This window comes from Camelus dromedarius, chromosome 14 (genome assembly GCF_036321535.1).
Source record: "Camelus dromedarius isolate mCamDro1 chromosome 14, mCamDro1.pat, whole genome shotgun sequence".
In the NCBI taxonomy this organism is placed as follows: domain Eukaryota; kingdom Metazoa; phylum Chordata; class Mammalia; order Artiodactyla; family Camelidae; genus Camelus; species Camelus dromedarius.
The window spans coordinates 18,150,367-18,171,223 of record NC_087449.1 but is presented as its reverse complement, the minus strand read 5'-3'; the positions used below and the strand labels follow the sequence as shown (position 1 = coordinate 18,171,223).

Below are 20,857 nucleotides of genomic sequence, written 5' to 3'. Positions count from 1 at the left end.
ATAAAAATTTCATCACTCTTTGAAATGTGTTCATTTTGATTCCCACTATAATCCATATAAAAATACTTGAACAGTCAGAAGTTCTTCATTTATTTTTTCTCTCTGAAATTCTATTTGTGTATCACTTTTCCAATAGAATTTTATTCTGATTTAATATATTTTTTCTTCCTGAAACTCTTTTAGTGATCACTTTTCCTTTTATATATATATAAATATATATGTACATTGAAAAGTAATTAAAAAATTTGTGACCGAAAGACTTCAAGTATTAAAATTTATTCTAAATTGGATTTTTACTATACTTTTAATACAAAATTAACCTAAACAGCATAAATAATTGTACATTTAGATAATAAACAAAAAGATAAAATTTATTAGAAATGTGTCCATTATTCAGATGGTAGGGTGATTTTTTTGCTCAGTAAATAAATGTATATATGAATGGATTCATATTCCTTATTGTTAGAATGAGACAAAGCACAGTATCAACCTATTCTATTTTTGCTTTTATGGATATAAGATCTGAGAAAACATATTCCCATAAGTAAGTAGATAAGAATGTAGAGTTTTGTTTTAGCAATGTCACTCAAACATTTGAATTCCTTCCAAGTTATATGCCAAAATCACATAGTTAGCCATCATCAAAAATTATTTTTAATGATCTACCAGCTGTCATTTTAATTAGGTCTTATTTCAGTTTTGTTAAAGGTGAAGAATCGAAGCCAATTCCAGATTTTATGACTCAGTTATTAGTCATTTACTTTCTCAACACCAACATTAGTATTTCAAATTGTCCTATTGTTTAGAAAATCTGGAAATTTTTGCACTCAGGATCAATGTACCACAGTAATATGGTAAAATGGATGATAGGCACACCTTTCTTTTTTAAAATGAACAACTGTCATGCATAGTCTCAGGCAATCAAATTTTGGAAAGAGTACATGTGAAGCATAGGATCTGGAAATTATTTCCTTAAAATTGTTTCCCCCCAAGCACACATATCCCGGTTTGAAATCTGTTGGTCTAAGCATGTCTCCTTTTAAAGACAGTTAATGGTTATTTAACATTATGTGAACATAGATTTGTCTACATTGGAACAAACAGACCTTTGGTGGATTGTACATCACAAAATAGCTGCAAAAGATCCCCTGCCCCATATGCTCTTCTTACAATGTGACATTGACATTCCTGGCATTGAGAAGTGGGGATCTATTTTCCCTTCCTTTGGATTTTAGAGGAATTGTGACTATGGAGGTATAACACTATGTGATTTCTGAAGCCAGGTTATAAAGTGATAAAGCTTCTGCCTGTCCACTTAGGATGCTTACTTTTAAAACCCAGCTGCTATACTGTGAGGAAGCTAGGACACATGGAATGGCTGTAAATAGGTATTTCAGCTGACAGCCTCATCCCAGGTCCCAGACAACAGCCAGCATCAGCTGCCACCTGTGAGCTTGAGGAAGCCTTTGAAATTACTCTGGATTCAGCCACCCTAGTCTTCTGAATATGACTCCATGAGAGACACTGAGCAAGAACCCCAGAACTAAGGGAGTGAATAATAAAATTATCACCATTGCTTTAAATCATTATGTTTTAGGATATTCATTATGTAGTAATAATAATCAGAACAAGACTAGTATATACAATAGCCAAGACATGGAAGCAACCTAAATGTCCATCAACAGATGACTGGATAAAGAAGTTGTGGTATATTTATACAGTGGAATACTACTCATCCATAAAAAAGAATAAAATAATGCCATTTGCAGCAACATAGATGGACCTAGACATCTTCATTCTAAGTGAAGTAAGCCAGAAAGAGATAGAAAAATACTGTATAATATCACTCATTTGTGGAATTAAAAAAGAAAAAAGAAAAAAAAAAGGACGCTATGAACTTATCTATATAACGGAAAAAGACTTGCAGACATAGTAAACAATCTTACGGTTACCGGGGAAAGTGGGTGGGAAGGAATAAATTTGGGATTTGAGATTTGCAAATGTTAGCCACTGTGTATAAAAATAGATTAAACAAAAACAAGTTTCTTTTGTATAGCACAGGGAACTGTATTCAATATCTTGTAATAAACTTTAATGAAAAAGAGTATGAAAACAAATATATGTATGTATATGCATGGCTGGGTTAGTGTGCTGTACACCAGAAGTTGACACATTGTAACTGACTGTACTTAAATAAGAAAAAAAGAACAGGACCGAACAGAATACTTTAGTAACCAAAATAATTTGACATCCACTCAATTCAAATTGTATCATTTCACCTGATTTGGGCTAAAATTTATCTTTGCATATTATCAAAACCGCAGAATATGTTAGTAGTGCATAGAGATTGCAAGGAATATATTAAACGGTTAATGTTTAATTTCATTAAAGAAAATGTATCTTGATTTTCATATGTTCCAATTTATTATTGATTTGAGTACTGCATATATATGAAATTACCAAAACTCCTTATCGTTTATTTTATTTACTTCTTAAAAATTTAATTATTCTTCCACAGTAATACTTATCCTTAAATTTAAAAGCCAAACAGTGCTACAAGCCTAAAAACAAACAAACAAACAAACAAACAAACAAATAAATATAAACAAACCCCTGTCCCCTTCTCGTTTTCTTCAAGCAAACATTTTCAGTCTTTTAGCTGTCTAGTCTGGTACTTACCTCCCAATTTCTGATACCATAATTTATTGCTAGTTCTGTGTATTTTTGTTTTTAATTTTTTACAGTATCTATTAGCTTCCTTCCATAGAAACTTAGGATTATCTATTTTACACTGCCTCCTCAACCCTTGTTTCAATCCATACATATATTTTTCCTCCCATTCTCCCACTATAGTTACATCATGCATCTCTTTACAATTTAAATTTGGATTGTACTGTGATTACATTTCTTCCCTCCTCCTTTTCACAGGTTTTTATTATGTCATTTGGTTTGTTACCTGGGTCCTTTTGACTATTTTGGCCCCAAACTTTTCTTTCTCACAGAACTATGGAACAGCTTTCAATAAAGATCATTTCTCCCCGCCCCCCACCTTCCTTCCTCTCACTTTCCTTTTCCCTCTCTCTATTTCCTTCCCCCCGCCCCCGGTTCCTGGAACCCACTCTCCTCCTGTATAAATCTGGATTCATTGCCTTCTAGGCCAGATACTCTAGGTGACATTCCAGGCTGTCATTGCTGGGAATTTTCTTCTTCTTTTCCCCTGTATTGAATTCCTCGTTTCTTGGATTGTGTGCCTTCAGCTTACTTCGCCTGTTTCTTTGTCTTGATGGAGCCCATTTTCTAGGATTTCTTTTTACAAAGGCTACATATAGGGTACGTCTTTTGAAGATCTTACACACTGGGAATATTTTAATACCACCTTTAATACCACCTATACGTTAAGGTATAGCTGAGCATAGAGTTTTAGATTAGAAATCACTTTCCCTAAGAATTTAGAAGGCATTGCTTTGCTGATTTCTGTTGATTTCTGTTGATTTGTTGTTAACAGTTTTTAAGTCTGAAGCTTCTTGGGTTTCTGATTATATATATATATATATATATATATTCCTGACCCTTTCTGATGATTTGCTGCTTGAATCTTTTGCTTCAGCTTTCTGAGCTCTGCTAATCAGATTTTGCGAGTCCACGTCCTTTCCATCATAGAAAATTGTGTTTTTGTCTCATCAACCGTCCCTGCTGCCTCAATCTCTCTTCCATTTTCTTTGTCCTTGTGGTTTTATGTATTGTTTTTTCATTTACTTTTATTTTACTGGTATTTCAGGATTGAATGTATATGTTTAATCCATCAAGTTTAACTTGAACTCTGTCGCTTTTAAACATTTTTCACTTCAGAAGTTTACTAATTCTGCCTTCTGTAAGTTATTTTTAAATTGTATGATTTTACAGCATTTATCTAATACATATATAACTATATGAAAAGTTAACTATATATGTATATCTGTCTTTGTTGTTTCGTTCTTGATTCATTAGTACTGAAAGAGATAGAGAAGGTGTATCACTAAGTGTTCATTCAGTCAAACTAGGAAAACATGTAGGGAATTGGTTATGAAATTGGAGACTGAAGGAGTGAAGAGGGGAAGGTGAAGTCCCCCACCTACCACCTGTCTGGCTGGCAGAGCAGCAGAGGAAGTGGGCTTACCCAGAGCCCAGGATTGCTGTGCTTAGGAGTCTCATGAGGTTCTACTGTTGCTCCGCTGCTGTTGCAACTGTCACCAACCTTGGCAGGCAGCTAGGCGCCCTTACCCCTATGGATGCTGCAGGAGCCCGGGATCCCGCAGTCTCCTGCTACAGAGGCTGCAGCTGCTGCTGCTGCAGCCAGACCCCATGAACACTGGCTGCTGGGGCTGATGGGGCACCACCCCTGCCCTCGCTGTGGAATCGCACAGCCTGAGCAGGACCCCAGAGCCCACACTTGCCTCGCCCCTCTTGCTGATGCAGAAAAAAAGCCACACAGATTTTTCTCTCCCTCCTGCCTTTCAGTCCCCCAACAGTGCTTCTCTTTGGCAGAATCTCACTAGAAAGCAGCTGGCAAGGAAGTCTGTGAGATGTAGTTTACCGCCGTCCTGTGATACAGAGGAGATTCCAGAAGGCTGGGAATGATGCTCAGAGCCAGATGACAAATAGCCAGCCCAAAGGGTTGAAAGGGAAACTCAGTAACTGACGTGTGAATATTATCATTTTTCCGGGTAGGCATATCGATCTGGCACACCACATCCTCTGAGTGTGATACACATCTATAAATATATTGTATATACATATTTTTGATAGTCAGAAGCCTTTGAGAATAAAATGAAAACTGCTTGTAGCAAAGAGGTTTGATAATTTCCAACTGTGAAGAAAACTTTAATGATTATGATATTTCATTGATTATTTTGGCATTTCCAGAGTTTATGTTATATATTGCTATTTTTGCTGACATTTTATAGAATTTGGAGTGAGTATACAAATTTAATAAGATGTTAAGTGAGACTTTTCCTGTTGTCTCAGATTTTCAGTTAAGGCCAAAAACTGAGTGCAAGAGATGTTAAATTCCTCACATTCTAAAGATTACTGTGAAGACAGCCAAAATTAGGTTTAGAAACTCCTGCAGGGCCAGCTAAGAGAGAGCAGGACTGGACCTACTGCCACCAGCCTGCCTCCTTCCTCCCACTTTTCTTTCCTGCACCTGACGAGAAAAAAACTACCGGACTCTTCCCCACCGCCCCCAACTTTTAGCTTGTCTAGTAAAGTGAAGATGATCTTTCAGGTGAATCTGGCTATTTTTGTTGCTAAAATTGAAGATGGAGAAATTCCTATTTGACTGGCCCGTATGTAATTGTGAAAAATAAATGGATGTCTGTCTCTCAGGTTCCCCTGCTCCTCCTGTCAGAGACGAGGAGTTCAGCTCTGCTCCCCAACTACGTGCTCCTGTTTTGAAAAGTCAAACGGGGGACACATTCATGACAGAATATAATATTCTTATTGACTTGTTCTTACACCTTCTAGGCAGAGCCGTTCAGAATAAAGGAACGTATGCTGTTAACAGTTGATGTCATATGATACTTGGATGGCATTTGGCCAGAGGACTCCAGAGTATCCAAATCCTTCCCTGTCTTGGCCGTTCTTCCCTGAGAAATCCTCAAAGAAAGTGTATGTGCGGGATACACTGGCCAGCAGAGCAAAGTGACATCACACTGTTACAACTGCTGGGACTTTACTCCTAAACTCAAAGCAGAACAAGTGGGAACTAACCAGAACTCCACAAAAGCTCCCTCATCTATATATACTGGGATGGTTTAAATGGCCTCGAAGCAAAGAAGGCCAAAAGTCTTGTTCTGACCATTTCTACCGCAGTAGCCAATCCACACTTGTATCTTACTCTCTCACGTGGTGAAAACTTCACTCACCAGTGCGAATGTTTGAGACATAAGGACAGCTGAAGACAGAGAGTCTGTCCCAATGACTTAACATTCCCTCCTGGGACTCTCTTGGGCTGTTGGTAAGCCTGCTGAGTCAGCTGTCCTGAGTCAGCTGCCTTGTGGAAGAGAAAGAGCAGATGAAGAGGAAAAGAAAGAGAAGGGAGAGAAGAGAGGGGACCAAGCTTTCCCCTGGGGAAAGTAGGTCCCAAGCTTAGCCTTGCTTCTTCATAGTCAGAGAATCCAGAAAGACAAAGAGGGAGGGAAGAGTTAGCCAGCCTTTTTCCTCCCTTATTACTATCATAACATCTTAGGAGAAAGAGAATTGAAAGGGTAAGACTTCACACAAGTGTGTGACCTCTACCTTAGTGAACAGTCCACTGCAATGCAGTTTAGAGATCAAAGTCTGCTCACCCAGATCACCAGTGGGTTGAGGTGGGCTTTGGGGGACAGCAGAAGTGAGTAAAACCTAGAACCTCAGACCATTGTGGCCAATGAGACCATTGTGCTGATGTCTGCCTTTGAAGTAGTCTCTATGGATAGTTTAAAAGTTTGAGGTTTCAGGTCCTCATGTTTTAGTGAAGAGCAAACCTTAATCATACCTGCTATGTAAAAATTTTACTGATGGCTCTGGAATTGACGTATCTCCTCATCTGCTAGGGCACTTTTTGTCTGTCTTGTTGATTCTTTATTGAAAGTATAAAGTATGTTCCAGACTTTTTTAATGTGTCTTTTCAGTTTGGCCCTGTCTGTTCAACTGGACAATGTGCTCCTTTGGGCAGCTGCCTGCCATTTACCTCTTTGTATTTCCAGGATCGAATACCATGTTTGGAATTGAGTAGGTACTCAATAAATGCTTGATCATGATGAAGTTGCCTAGTGTATGGAGGATATTATTTGGGTTCATTAGGGCTTTGCCAACACTTTTTAAAAATGAAAACTACTTTCAAATCTCTGTTTTGGAAATTTTTTTTAGTATTTCCCTTTCCTAAAAATTGACTTAGCATTTTCAATACAGCTTAATGGACTAAATTTATTTATTTATTTTTGCTTTTGCGCTATTCTTCTAGAAGACATTTATATGGGAAACATATTTGGCAGAAGATACATGTGAAGAGCTGTAGAGACAGAAGCCATGTCTTTAGAACTAAAGTGGTACCCCAGGGAAGAACAATAGAAAGCTCTTGCTTTGGAGTGACTCAGTGCAGGTGGTGGAAAGAGGAAGCTGGGATCAGTCCTAGAAGGATAGGTTGAATTGTTTTTCCATTTTCATTGTTCCCTTCTCCAGTACTCTCTCAAATCAAAATGATGAGTATGATGAGAAAATATAAATGGGAAAATTAATGAGAAGTGATTATTTTTCTTGCCAGTCAATGTGCTAAGTTATGAGCTATAAATCAGCTCATTTCATCTACACAGCTACTCTATAAAGTATGTAATGTTACTATCTGCAATTAATAAACTGAAAAACTGAGGCTCAGAGGATGTGAGCAGTTTGCCTAAATCCTACTGCCAGTCATGGCAGAGCCTTGATGCAAACACGCACCCTAGTCTGGCCCATGACCTTGACTGCCATGCCCTGCCATCTCCTGAAGGCTAAGGAGTGTTCTTGGAAATAAAAACTAGGGAACCTTGGAGGACAGGGATGGCCTACTTCTCAGACAGCTTTGGGGAAGTTACCCAAACCATAAGAAATCTGAGCTGCACATTCTATGAAAGTGGCAGTCAGGTCAACTAGGGGCTTAGAGTTTTGGACTGACACCTTCACTGAGGTTTACAAGTAACTGAGAGACACTTTGATTTGAACTTTGAGATTGACATGTTTTGCTTACTGTTCTGCATGATAGTCCTTTTCTGCTGAAAAGAATGATTTACTTGTATAAGAGAATGACCTGTGATTGGCTTATTGTCAGAAACAAATAAAAAAAGTTATAATAAACCAAGACAGGTTATTTTGAAGGTGGTGAAAACCTGGAATGAGGTGCAATATTAGCTTTTTTGTATATGTATATAAATTCATTTACCCTGTCTTGAGCATCCGTTTTTGTGTATTTTTTTGGAATAATGAATGGAGTTATTTTAACTGAGTGCTAATGTGGTGAGTGCCAGGTGAAAAATTCAATTGAAATGCTGTCACAAGGTCCTTTTGTTTTACTGACAAGAGGTGTCATGTTCTGTTGAATCCTGATACATGGAGTGTGAACTGATAAATAGTTCGGAGATGAAATTGTCAGTCACCATTATCAAACTCAAGCAATTATCTTTTCTGGTGGCTTGCACTGCCATGAAATTCAAATCCTGGAGTGTGGAAGCAAGGAGAAGGAAAAAAACAATATGGCTGTGACCATAAATTGAAAAAGTGCTTAGGTTAGAAAAATAAGATTCCAAAGGGGCTTAAATATAGGAGAGGAAATTTGCTGCTACTTCCAAGACTGATAGGGAAGGAAGCCAGGAGGAGGAGGAGATCAGAGGTGGATCTACCTTGAAGTTCAGGAAACTTAATCTTTAGGATCTCTTCCAAGATGGACACCATTTCAGTGAATGCAGTGCATTCACATGGCCATATACTTTGGTAAAATTTGTGCAAGCTGTGTAATAGCATCGACTAAGTCTGCTGTCTTTTTCCACTCTGACTTCCCTTCCATTACGTTTCTACTTCTTGTGGGTGGTTTTGGAGTGACCCCACACATTGTTTGAGGTCTAGCTAAGGAAATCTGAGTGGAGAATATGTTTTGTTTTAGTTTAATGGAATATATTTATGTGATCCACACCATTACTTCCCATATATTTAAATTACTGTTTCCTCATTCTGGCATAGGGATAGCTTCCAGAAATATTCATAGTGTCCACTCTGCCAACTTGATTGATGTTGTAATTCACAGACATGTGAGCAAAGTGATATGAATATGCTTAAGTTGCCTAGCATCTGAACTATGTGTGTAGTGGAATGAAACAAGATTTAAAAAATATAGAGCCAGAACCAGTCTGTAGAAAATTTTTCTAGTCATCAGAGATGTAAAACTGTATTTGGAGGATTTGATTTCTTTCAATGGTCTCACCTGTCAGGAGTATAGTTAATAATACAGTGTGTAAATTAATCATATGTGTTTTACTTTTTTCTGGTGGACATTGTGTGAAAGAGAATTTGTCAGAACTTCTGTAAGGCAAATCTGTAGTAGTTCTGCAAATATTGATTATATCTATAATAGCCATAGACAAAAGGAACTTAAGAAGAGAGCATGTCAGTTATTTACTATCATATAACAAACCTCCCAAAACTTACCGGCTTACAACAAAAATCATTGTTCTGTGGTTGGCAATTTAGCCTGAGCCTTTCTGAGATGGCTCATTTTGCTCTGTATGGTGTTTGCTGGACATGAGCATAAACAAGTCTAGGATCTCAATTGGGGTGGCCAGTGCTTTTTTTTTTTTTTTTCCCCTTCTCCTTGAGGGTATTGCATCCTCTATAAAGCAACCAAGATTTGTTCACATTCACAGAGTGAGAGCATAAGCAAGGTCTCTTGAGGCCCAGGCTCATAACTTACACATTGTCATCAGTGCTGTATTCTGTTAATCAAAGAAAGTCACTAGGCCAGCCCAGATTCCAGGACTGGGGAAATAGACACCACCTCATTATGGGAGTTGCTGCAAATAATTTATTGTCACTTTTTGTACTCTGCCATATAGGATTTTCCAAATTGACAAAAATCTTAAACATTTACATAACAGTACTACATTGTGAATCTGAAAGAAATTAATGAATTATCAATAATAAAAATATTAGCGTCAACAGTGCTGAATCACCATCCTATTCTCCCTCTATAAAATGATATTGGAAAGTTATTGTCATATGAAGAGCCAATCAAAGAGTATGGAGCCAAAAAAATGTGGGCTTGGAGAGAAGGATCATTCATTATAGTGTCTTTGAGATCAAGTTAAATTTACATTTGGTTTATATAAATAACCCCGATGTCACTACTGTGCTTTGGAGCTTATAGGGCCTTGGTTTGGATAAGATAACATTACTTAACAGTTGAGAGAGTTTGGGAAAGTTATGTATTCTTTCATCTGATTGAAATGATGATAGTCATTTTCTGCTGAAGAGAGTGATTTACTTATATAAGAGAATGACCTGTGATTGGCTTACTGTCAGAAACAAATTTTGTAAAAAATATAGTAAACCAAGACAAGTTATTCTGAAGGCGATGAAGACCTGGAATCAGGTGCAGTATTAGCTTTTTTGTGCATGTGTATAATTTTACTTCTTCGTCTAGAGCTTTTTTTTCCACATTTTTATGGATATTACTATATTAATTAGTGTATTAAAGTATTTAATAGTCTTCTGGTATGTACTAGGCAGAGATACATTTTTATTGAACCTGCCTACTACTGTGTCCCAGGTTCTGTTGTAAGAACTGGGGTTATAGTGGTGACTATAACAAAATTCACAAAATTCCTACCCTCGAGAAGGTTCCATTTTAGTGAGATGATTATATTTAGTAAGAAATTGGCTTAGTTTTGAGTTTATATTCTAGACCTCAGCAAATCTTAGTTCCCTTTCTTAGCATAAAGACATGAATAAAAAAATATGAGAAAAAACACTCGGAGCAATAGTCTATGGAGATTTTGTACATTTCCTACTTAAAAGTACACTTTAATTGATCAAAAAGAGTTTAAGGAGAGGAGTTGCTGGAAATTCACATATAATGAACTTGCCCAAACTGTAAATGGAGGCTAAATTATTTAGGATTACTCTAATCCAGTTAGCTAGGAAAATTGGGTCTCTCTCTGTCACATTTAAAAGAAAGATCTTATCGAAAGCAAGCTGTTCTCTTGTTTCTTTAGTATCCTGGAGAATTAAAAGAAAATCTAATTTAGGAAAGCTTTTCTGTCTTAAAAAAAAAACCCTCAGTGTGTTGAAAAGGCAACATTAAAAATGTAATCCCTATCTGAATCATAAGTATATTGAAAATATCAAATACTGAGTTTGTATGCATTTTCTTTTACCATCTACTCTTTCTGTAGAAATAAACAATATGCATTAAGCTTATTAATTTATTTTTCTCCTAGAGATGAATAAATTATCCTTAGGCGGTTGCCTAACTGAGGGAGGGGAAACCTCAATATTGTATTGAAGTTATAATTTCAAAGAAGAGCTCATTTTAAATCTTGTCTATCTTTAAGCTTTGGCAACTGGTTTTGTGCTTGTGATTAAATATAGTATTTATGAAAACACTAGAAATACTAGGAAAACAGATCAACCTTTCATTTTCTTTTTAATTTAGCTGTAAAGCCTATTATCATTCTAAGTATTTAAAAATTATAGTTTCTTGGATTTTACAACATGAATTAAAAGTGATGATGGGCACAGTGACTTTGTCTATACATGTCTGGGAGGACATGGAATGTTGGCTTATTGACTGATATGGGATATTAAAAAATACAATTTATAATAATATAAACCCATTCTCAAAAGGTATCTCTCTAATAGTAGTTAGATATTTTTGCTTATTTCACATATAGTCCAAACTTGATTATGTACTGGAATTAAATTTGTGTTTCTATTTTAAAAGCATATCTCTTTCTATCTTTCTTTTCCAGAATGTAGCTTTATAATTCAGCTAAGCCGTTCTCCAAATTCTCCTTTCTATTATTTTTCTTACTGTTTTCTTCATGAAAAAGATTTTTTTCCTTTACTATTCCTAATTCATTAAGAGCTGATTCCCTCTTGCTTTTACACTTTATTTTGAAGAAGGGTTTCAACAAAGATAACCATGTTTGACTTCATTTCTCTAAACTGAGACTTAGCTGTCTTAAAATAGTGGAAAATGGAATCCTGCTCAGTAACAGAAAGGAAAGAACTGCTGATACATATAATAACATGGACCCACCTTGAAACATCACACCAAGTGAAAGAAGCCAGACAAAATCTTCATACTGTATGATCTCATTCATGTGCAATTTTTAGAAAAAAGCTAAACTATAGCAACAGAAAGCAGATCAGAGATCAGGCTGGGGTGGCAAAGGGATTTATTTCAGGAGGGTATTAGGGAACTATTAGGGAGAGGGAAATGTTCTATATCTTGAGTAAGGTCATGGTTACACTTCTTTATACATTTGCCAAACTTCTCTTAAAATGAGTTGATTTCATCCATCTAAGTTATGCTTCAAAAAAGCTGTTAAAAAAGTAATATTTATTTATCATAAATAATTTGGAAAATACAGAATGCTGTAAAACAAATGAAAAATGCATTTCTCATTATGTAATGTAACTACAATTAATATTTTTAGTAAGCTTTTTACTTGAAGAATTGAATGCTGCAGAAAATGCAAAATTATACTTGTACAACTCAATGAATTTTCACAAAGTGAATATACCCACGTAGCTATGACTGAGCTAATGAAACCAAGCGTTAGTTAGCACTCCAGCAGTATGCCTCCTGCTCTAGCCAGTAACATCAGAGCTTAGTGTTATCTGTTTATGAACTGTGTATATGTATGTATGGAATTATTTACATTATGTCTAGCTCCTTTAGCTCAAAAATACCTTTGCAAGATTCATCCATGTTGCGTGTAATTGTGGTTCATGCACTGCTATTGTTTTATAGTTTTCCATTGTATGAATATGCCAGAATTTACTTAGCCATTATACCATATATGATTATTGAGTTGTTTCTAGCATTGGTTTATTAAGAATAGGGTTGCTGTGAACATTCTTGTATGGTTCTTTGATGAACAGAATGTATACATGTTAGGTATATACTTAAGAGTGGGATTGCTGGGGCTTTAGAATATGCATATGGGCAAATTTAGTAGATTCTTTCAAATAGTTTACCAGTTGGCTGTATCAATTATACTCTCACCAGCAGTGCATGAGCTTTTCAGTCGATCCACGTACTGTTTTGATGTATTTTTCACAGAGTTATAAAGCAATATTTCCAACCTTATTTTAAAAAAATATAACTTTTGGTCTCATATGGTATACAAAGATTTGAATACTACTCTGAGTTTCTTTTTGCTTAACATTATAACATGACTATGTTATTAAATATTTCTCAGAAATATGATTAATAGCTGAATAATATGTTATTGTAAGGTTTTTACCATCCCTTGTAGCTATTGTCTGAGTTTCAGTTTCCTCAACTATACACCAGTGATAGTCATATTCGTGTCATAGTACTTCTGTAATTCTGAAAAGTAATAATCTAAATAGTGCTTTACATAATATCTGGCATATAATAGATGTTCAAACAAAATAATTCTTTCCCCCTTCCATTACTGTAATTATCTTTCCTAATGGAGAAGGATGATTCAAATATATAAGTAGATTTTAAAAAATTTCTTTCATTAGAGTTTTATAGTTAGATTTATACTAAGTATATCATTTTGGGGGATATTGTAAATGTACTGTGTTTTAATTTGTTGTTCCTTTGTAATTTTTTACATAGACAGTCATACTATCTTTTCTTGTTGCTGATCCTTGGTGTTTTTTCACATAAACAAAGACAATTTATTTCTTCTTTTTCAACTGTACACCTTTTATTCCCTCATCTTATTGTGCTGGCTGGCTCTTCAAGAATGGTGTTGATAGCAATGATGAGAGGGGACATGCTTATCTTTGTTACAGTCTTAGTGGGGAAAACACCTGGTTTCTCACTGTTAAGTATGTCTTAGCTACAGATTTTTTATAGATGTTCTTCATCAAGTTGAGAAAATTCCGTTTTATTCCTAATGTGCTGAAAGTTTTTATAATGAATTGGTGTTGGATTATGTACTGCATCAATTGATATGATCATAGGATTTTTCTTTCTTCTGTAGCCTGTTGATGTAATGGATCACATGAACTGATTTTCAAATGTTGAACCAACCTTTGCATACCTGGCTGAAATTTCACTTGATTTTGGTTTATAATCCTTTTTATTTATTGTTGGATTAGATTTGCTAATATTTTATTGAGGATTTTTGCATCTGTGAGAGATACTGGTCTGTAATTTTCCTTCCTTGTAATGTTCTTATTTGATTTTAGTATTAGAGAAATGCTGGATTTATAGAATGAGCCAGGAAATGTTCCATGTGATTCTGTTTTTTTGGAAGAGAGTGAAGAGAATTGGTATCATTCTTTCATTAAATGTCTGGGAGATTCACCAGTGAAACCATCTGGCTCTGGTGCTTTCATTTTTGCAAAGATTAATTACTGATCTGATTTCTTTGAATAGATATAAATAGGTCTATTCATATTATCTACTTCTTCTCATCTGAATTTTGATAGTTTATATCCATCAAGGAATTAGTCCATTTCATCTAAGTTATCAAATTTATGGGCACAGAGTTGTTCATGGTATTCCATTATTATCCTTTTAATGCTCATGGCATGCCCCTTTCAGTTTTGATAATTTGTGTTCTCTCTTTTTATCTTGGTTACTATGGCTAGAGGTTTATCCATTTTATTGAACTTTTCAAAGAACCAGATTTTGGTTTTGTTGATTTTTTCTATTGCTTCCTGTTTTATATTTTATTGCTTTCTGCTCTAACTTTTATTATTTCTTTTCTTCTGCTTGCTTTAGGGTTATATTTGTCTCCTTTCTCTAGTTTCCTAAAATGGAAGGTTAGATTATTTATTTAGCTATTTTTCCTAATATATGAATTTAATGCTATAAATTTCCCTCTAAACACTGCTTTTGTTGCATCCCACAGATTTTTATAAATTGTATATTTATTTAGTTAAACATACATTTAAATTTCTTTTGAGATTTATTTTTTGATCTATGTGTTATTTGGTAGGGTGTTGTTTAATCTTCAAAGATTTTGAGATTTTTCATTTCTTTTTGTTATTAATTAGTAATTTAATTTCATTGTGGTCTGAGAACATGACTTCTACCTTTTAAGTTTGTTAAGACATAATTTATGGCCAAGAATATAGTCTATATTGATGAATATTGGTGTTGAATGAGGGACTGTGTAAGTGTCAGTTAGGTCAAATAGATGAACGGTGCTTTTCAGGTCAAGTATATTCTTACTGATTTTCTGCCTGCTTGATTTATCAATTGATGAAAGAGGGGGTGTTGCAGTCTCCAGCTATGATAGTGGATTTGTCTATTTCTCCTTGCAGTTCTATCAGTTTTGGCCGCATGTGTTTGTGCTCTGTTCTTCAGTGAATATATATTAAGGATTTATGTGTATTCTTAGAAATTTGACCCCTTGATTATTATAGTGTTCCTCCTTATTTATGACAATTTTCCTTGTCTAAAATCTTTTAATATAGCTACTCCAGCTTTCTTTTAATTAGTGTTAGCATGATATATATATATTCTCCATCTCTTTACTTTTAAGTTATTTGTATCTTTATACTTAAAGTGGATTTCTTATGGATAGCATAGAGCTGGATCTTGTATTTTATCCAGTTTGACAATCTGTCTTTTGAATGGCATATTTACATCAGTCACATTTAAAGTGATTATGGATATAGTAGAATTAATATTTACTATGGTTTAAACTTTTTTCTATTTATTGAACTTGTTCTATGTTTTTTTTTCTTGTTTTTCCCCCCACAGAAACATGTGATTTGGAAACAGAAAGACTGAAAGTACGGGGCATGAAGAGCCTTTGATTTCTGGAGGCCACATGGTCACCCATGTAATGGAGTAGCAGCTTTGCAGTGGTCAGTTATTAAAGGTAAAAGTTAACAATGGAATTTAGAGATGGATCCACCTTCTGGGGAGGTAGTTCACTGGATGCATAAGGAAATGCAAGCTAACAAGAAAAAAGTAAAAAATACATAATCCCTTGATTACTGTTATCTCTAATAGCTAAAATGAAAGAAAATGCTGAGTTGGATCTTGATGGTGTCCAAGCTCAAATTTGTGCTGATTTAAGCTTCCATCACTAGCTTCAATGCTGCCCACAAAAGGAACAATTATGCCAAGACAACAGAAATTACCTCTAAAACTTCTGGTCACCAAGAAAGTAGTTAACACGGGGAGAGGGCAAAGCTAAGAAACTATTGAAACCAAGGGGTATAATGTGAAGGAGTTGTTTCATTTTGTAGATTGTTATCATCAGCTCTCTGAAGAACTTTTACTAAAATGTATTGTGGGAGTAAATAATAAAGGGGCCTTGGTTTTGGTTTTGAACTTTGGTTTTGAATGCTGCGGGGTGGAAGAGCACGTTTGGGTTGATATAGGACTCACAGCTCACTACTGAACAATCGCAGATAGCTGTACATAATTCAGATACACAGGAAGCTATTTCTGAGGGAATAGCTGGTCTGGTGAGTTGGATAAAAGCAACCATAAGGTCTGTTTACATTGATAAGGGGGACTGCCCATTCCTCCTATAAATGTGGGACTGGCTTTGTGATACTTGGGATAGTCACCCATTGAACATGCTTGTTAACCCAGGTTGTGGTTAATGCTGTGATTAAGGAGCTTCCTTTTGCATGGGTGCCTCATATAATTTTACTGCTGCAAAATCAAGCCACTGTCTAGGAAGCATAGAATTTGCTGTCTCATCTTCCCCTTATGGGTCTTACTGATACTAATGCAAACATTAGGTTAATTAACAAGAGAATACAGAAAGGCAGAGGGGAGAATCAAGGGACTCCTTCCAAGAAGGTGGAAATTTTTAAACATTACTTTGAAATGGGATGAATAAAGCAAACATTGATAAAAGTGAAATAAAGAGAAAAAAAGGAAGAAAATCATAGGACTCATCCCAGCAAGGTAGAAATCTTTAGATGGTTATTAAGAATGGGCTGAATAAAATGGACATTAATGGTGTTAAAAGATAAACTGAGGCACATTAAAAATTTTAAGAGTTTATATGAGCAAAAACCTATTTGAGTCAGGCAGCACCATACCAGAAATGGTTGAGTGCTCCACTGATGGGAGCTAGGGGAAAGAGTTTTACGGTAAAGATGTGGAAGCAAAGTAAGGAAGTGATTCAGTTGGCCATAGCTTAAGTGGTTGCCTTCTTTGGGAAAGACTGTTGGCTGTTTGTGATTGGTTGTCCTCAGGTTTTGATTTCTTAACCTTGAGGCATTTACAGGCTTAGGTTTTTGTTTGCTTACAAAGGCTATTAAGGCATTAGAACCACTTCAGTCTAATGGCCTTCTTGCTTAATTACATTAAAAGTGGGATTAAAACTAAGGTCTTAATATAATACTCTTAAAGTTGGTTGGTCCAAAGGGATCCTTGGCTGGACCCCCAATATTAAAGGCCTCAAACAGTCCCTCAATTTACCACAGTTTGGAGAAATTTTAAAAGCCAAAAGGCAAAGGTTACAATAATAAACCTGTCTTGCAAACCCTTGGGCAATAGGTTGAAAGATTAATCAGGATCCAGATTGACAGAAGGGCCTAGAATCCTTTTTTTGACCTCCTACTGGGGAGTCAAAGCCTTTTGCACATAAAAAGGTCATGGAATGGAGAAGTCCCTGAGACCCTTTGATATCAGAGCCCCACACACTGTGGTACCAAAACCCATTGGCAAAGCCATGACCAGAGCTAAAATTAGTTTGAGAGAACATATGTAAAATGTAAGGGTTGGCAATATTATTAAAGTTGAATGTTTAAACAGGCTTTATGAGAAGAAGTTGTGTCTCCTTTACCTGAATACCATAGGAATGAATATTATGTCTAGCTGGACAAGACTTCCCCTACCTAGTATTATAAAACCAGAATCTGTTGAAGTCCTAATGGAAGCTTCAGTTAGGAATATAAATGCAGATGGAATCAAGGTAGAAGTTTCCAGAACTGGAGCAGTTGAACAGGCATTACGTGAAGTAGTTGTGTCTGTTTTACCTGACTGTACTGTGGGGACTGACCTTGTATCTCACGGGGGAATGTTTCCCCTACCTAGTGTTGTAAACCAGAAGGCACGCAAATCTGCCCTTCAAACAGTGTTAATTGGACATGCTAAATAGGTACTAGTAAGATTGCCTGAGCCCACAGAGTGTAGCCTAGAGCTGGATGCTGGTAGAGACAAAGTCTCTGTGTGATAACCCTTGTGGAACATAGGCAGGGGCTTATGGCAAAAGCCTGTGAGTACCTCCCCTCAATGACTACTGAGATTTTGAAACAGAATTTCCCTTTGAGGAGCAATTACTAACTTGCCATTGGATATTAAGTGAAACTGCCACTAAACCTGAAATAACTATGATGTCTCAGGTGATGTTGGATAAATACTTTCATGGGGATTCTGCAATGCCCAGAAGTTTTCCATAATAAAATGGAGATGGTTTATACAGGATCATGCTACCCAGGGAAAGCAAGAAGGAGATATTCTCAAGCTGGGAGCCTCTCTTCCCCCAGGACTAACTCTGGAACTGTGTGAGGAACTGCTGGTTTCTGTCATCACTTGGGCAGTGTCCTGTAAATAGCTCTTGACTGAGCAACAAAGCTTTTTGGTTTGTGGGTGGCAGTTCCAAAGTGAATAGACATCCTATTTGGAATGTTCCATTCTGATTAAAGAAGATAAAAACAAATCAGCTTGGTGGGCTGAATTGCATGTTGTTTTTCTAGCTCCGGTAGAAGAATTGAACGGTGACAAAAGCCCCTGTGTGTGTTTTTTGTTTTTTTTTTTTTTTTTTACTGATTCATGGGCAGTGGCCAAGTCGCCTGGCCATGTAATCAGACAGGAGGGCAGTGGAAACCTGGCCTATTTAAAGGGATGCCCATATGAGTCACATCCCTATGAAAATCACTGTGGGGATTTGAGGGCATATTAAAGTAGGACATGCTGATGTCCATCAGAACTTCCTTCCAGGTTTAGAAGGTGACTGGAATCAACAAGCAGATATCCCTGTGTGATTGCTCAAAATAGTCACCTGGGTCCATGAAATAAGTGGATATGGAGGTAGCAGCAATGCAGAGATGGACTGAATTTGGACATATTTTCTTGTACCCTCTGAGGCACAAAATGCCAATAATAACTCGTCTGCCTGCCAGCAAAAGAGACAGAGACTGCAGATGGCTGTGTGGCTATGTGGAAAGGCCCTAAACATAGCTGGCAAGTCAGACTGATGCTGGTTGCTCTGGGTGATACAGACGGGTCTTGACAAGAATAGATACTGACTCTGGATTGGGCTTTGCTTGTTGAGCGGTAGAGCGAAATGGTCAGAGTACTATAAAAGAACTGGAACAGAAAATATTGCACCAACTTGAACTCTGAATCATATTTCTTCAGATCAAGGGACATACTTTATAGCTTAAAATATCCAACAATGGGCAGAGAGATATCCTCCCCAGAGTAATAGTTTGATAGAGGATTGGGACAACAAATTAAAACATTGGTTGTCTAAAGCAGGTGGGTGGAGATATAGGCATGAGGTACTGGCTTACCCACCTTCACATGGGAGTGTGTGCTCATATTCAAGAGGGGTGAGGCGAAAGGAGTGTCCCCACTAGACAGATTCCTGTGTTTCTGGTGGAGCTGGGGAGGAGGGGGTGGAGAAGGATCCTGGTGTGACTATGTGATTCTTGCCATGGTGGGGAGGATGCTGGTATAATGACTATGCTTTTTTCTTTCTTCCCAATGTCGTCTCAATTTTGTTTTTCCTCTACTCAGTGCAATTTTCACAGGACCAACGCTGTAACTACAAATGCTGGAAGCAGGGATGATTCTTAAGCAAGAAACTTTGATTATACTTTCAAATGTTTATGTCAGAATTCCGAAGGGGTTAAGAGTGAATGCTACTGTATTGCTTGGTGGTAAAAATAGCCCACTAGTTCTGCACCAATGTAACTTTATCCTATATAAATGGAAATGGACTAGGATGGAGTTAATTGCTACCCTAGTATTACTGCCTACAATCTAGACCAGCACAGTGGCTGAACGTAGTATTCCTTCCAAAGGTGAAAAAGACTTGATATGAATGAAGGAATAGTAGCTGAGAGTAAATAAGTGAATAAGCGAGTTATTTAATGAGGGAAATCCTATATTACATTAACACTTTAAAAGAGGTCCAGAACAAGAGATGATACCGTCCTTTAGCTCAATTATACTAGATGCCTGAAAGGGTGAAGTTATAATATTATATTACTGAGACCATTCCTGCTTTTGGAACCTGACAGTATTGAATAGAAGCCTGGAAAACCTAGTGGCATTGCCCTGGGGGCTAAATATTAATGACTAAGTGGAATGCTAGTAACGTGCCATATCTTTTGACTTTTATGATCCTTTTGCCATAAGAGGTCTGTAACCAGAAATCAGGGAATGGACTGTGACATGGTAAGAAATATACATTTAATCTCTGCCCCCTGTTTTGGACACAGAACTTTTAAGACCTATGGAATTTCTGAAGTCATGGGTAGCCTTTTTTTGTACTAATGAGATGACTGGTAGCTGGGGGGCCCTAGACAGCTTCAGGATGGAGACTAGTTGCCAGGAAGACCAAGTCATGATTAGATGGTTGGAATTTTCATTCCCCTCCATCTCCATACTCCAGAGAGGAGATGGGGCAGATTGAATTAATAATTGAGCATGCTTTTGTGCTAAAGCCTCCATCACTCTGACTGAAAGGGTTTGGGGAGCATCTGGGTTGGTGAACACACCATGTGCCAGAAGAACGGTGCATTTCAACTCCAGGAACAGAAGCTCCTGCACTTAGGGACTCTTCTAGACCTTGCCCTTGTACCTTGCTCGTCTGTGTCCTTTCTCATATCCTTTATTATATAATAAACTGGTAAATGTAGGTAAGTGTTTTCCTGAGTTCTGTGAGCCATTCTAACCTCAGCAGGGGATCATGGGGACCCTTTATTTATAGCCAGTTGGTCAGAAGTACGTGAGGCCTGGACTTGTGATGGGCATCTGAAGTGGGGGCAGTCTCCTGTAACTGAGCCCTGAACTTCAGAGATCTGACACTAACTTCAGGTAGTGTCAGAACCAAATTGTAAGACACCCAGGTGGTGCTGGACAATTGGACGGTTTGAGAAAAAACCCCAGACAGCT

The 20,857-nt window shown here is 36.8% G+C and overlaps 1 long non-coding RNA gene across 3 annotated transcripts in view; it reads left to right on the top strand.

The window, feature by feature from the left end:
• LOC116156915 (uncharacterized) overlaps positions 1 to 20,857 on the top strand; it is a 244,873-nt gene that overhangs the window by 29,903 nt on the left and 194,113 nt on the right. For all 3 annotated transcript variants that reach the window (XR_004140869.2, XR_004140868.2, XR_004140867.2), the window contains one exon: positions 15,464 to 15,584. This is a non-coding gene — a long non-coding RNA (uncharacterized LOC116156915). The remainder of the gene's footprint in view (positions 1 to 15,463; positions 15,585 to 20,857) is intronic.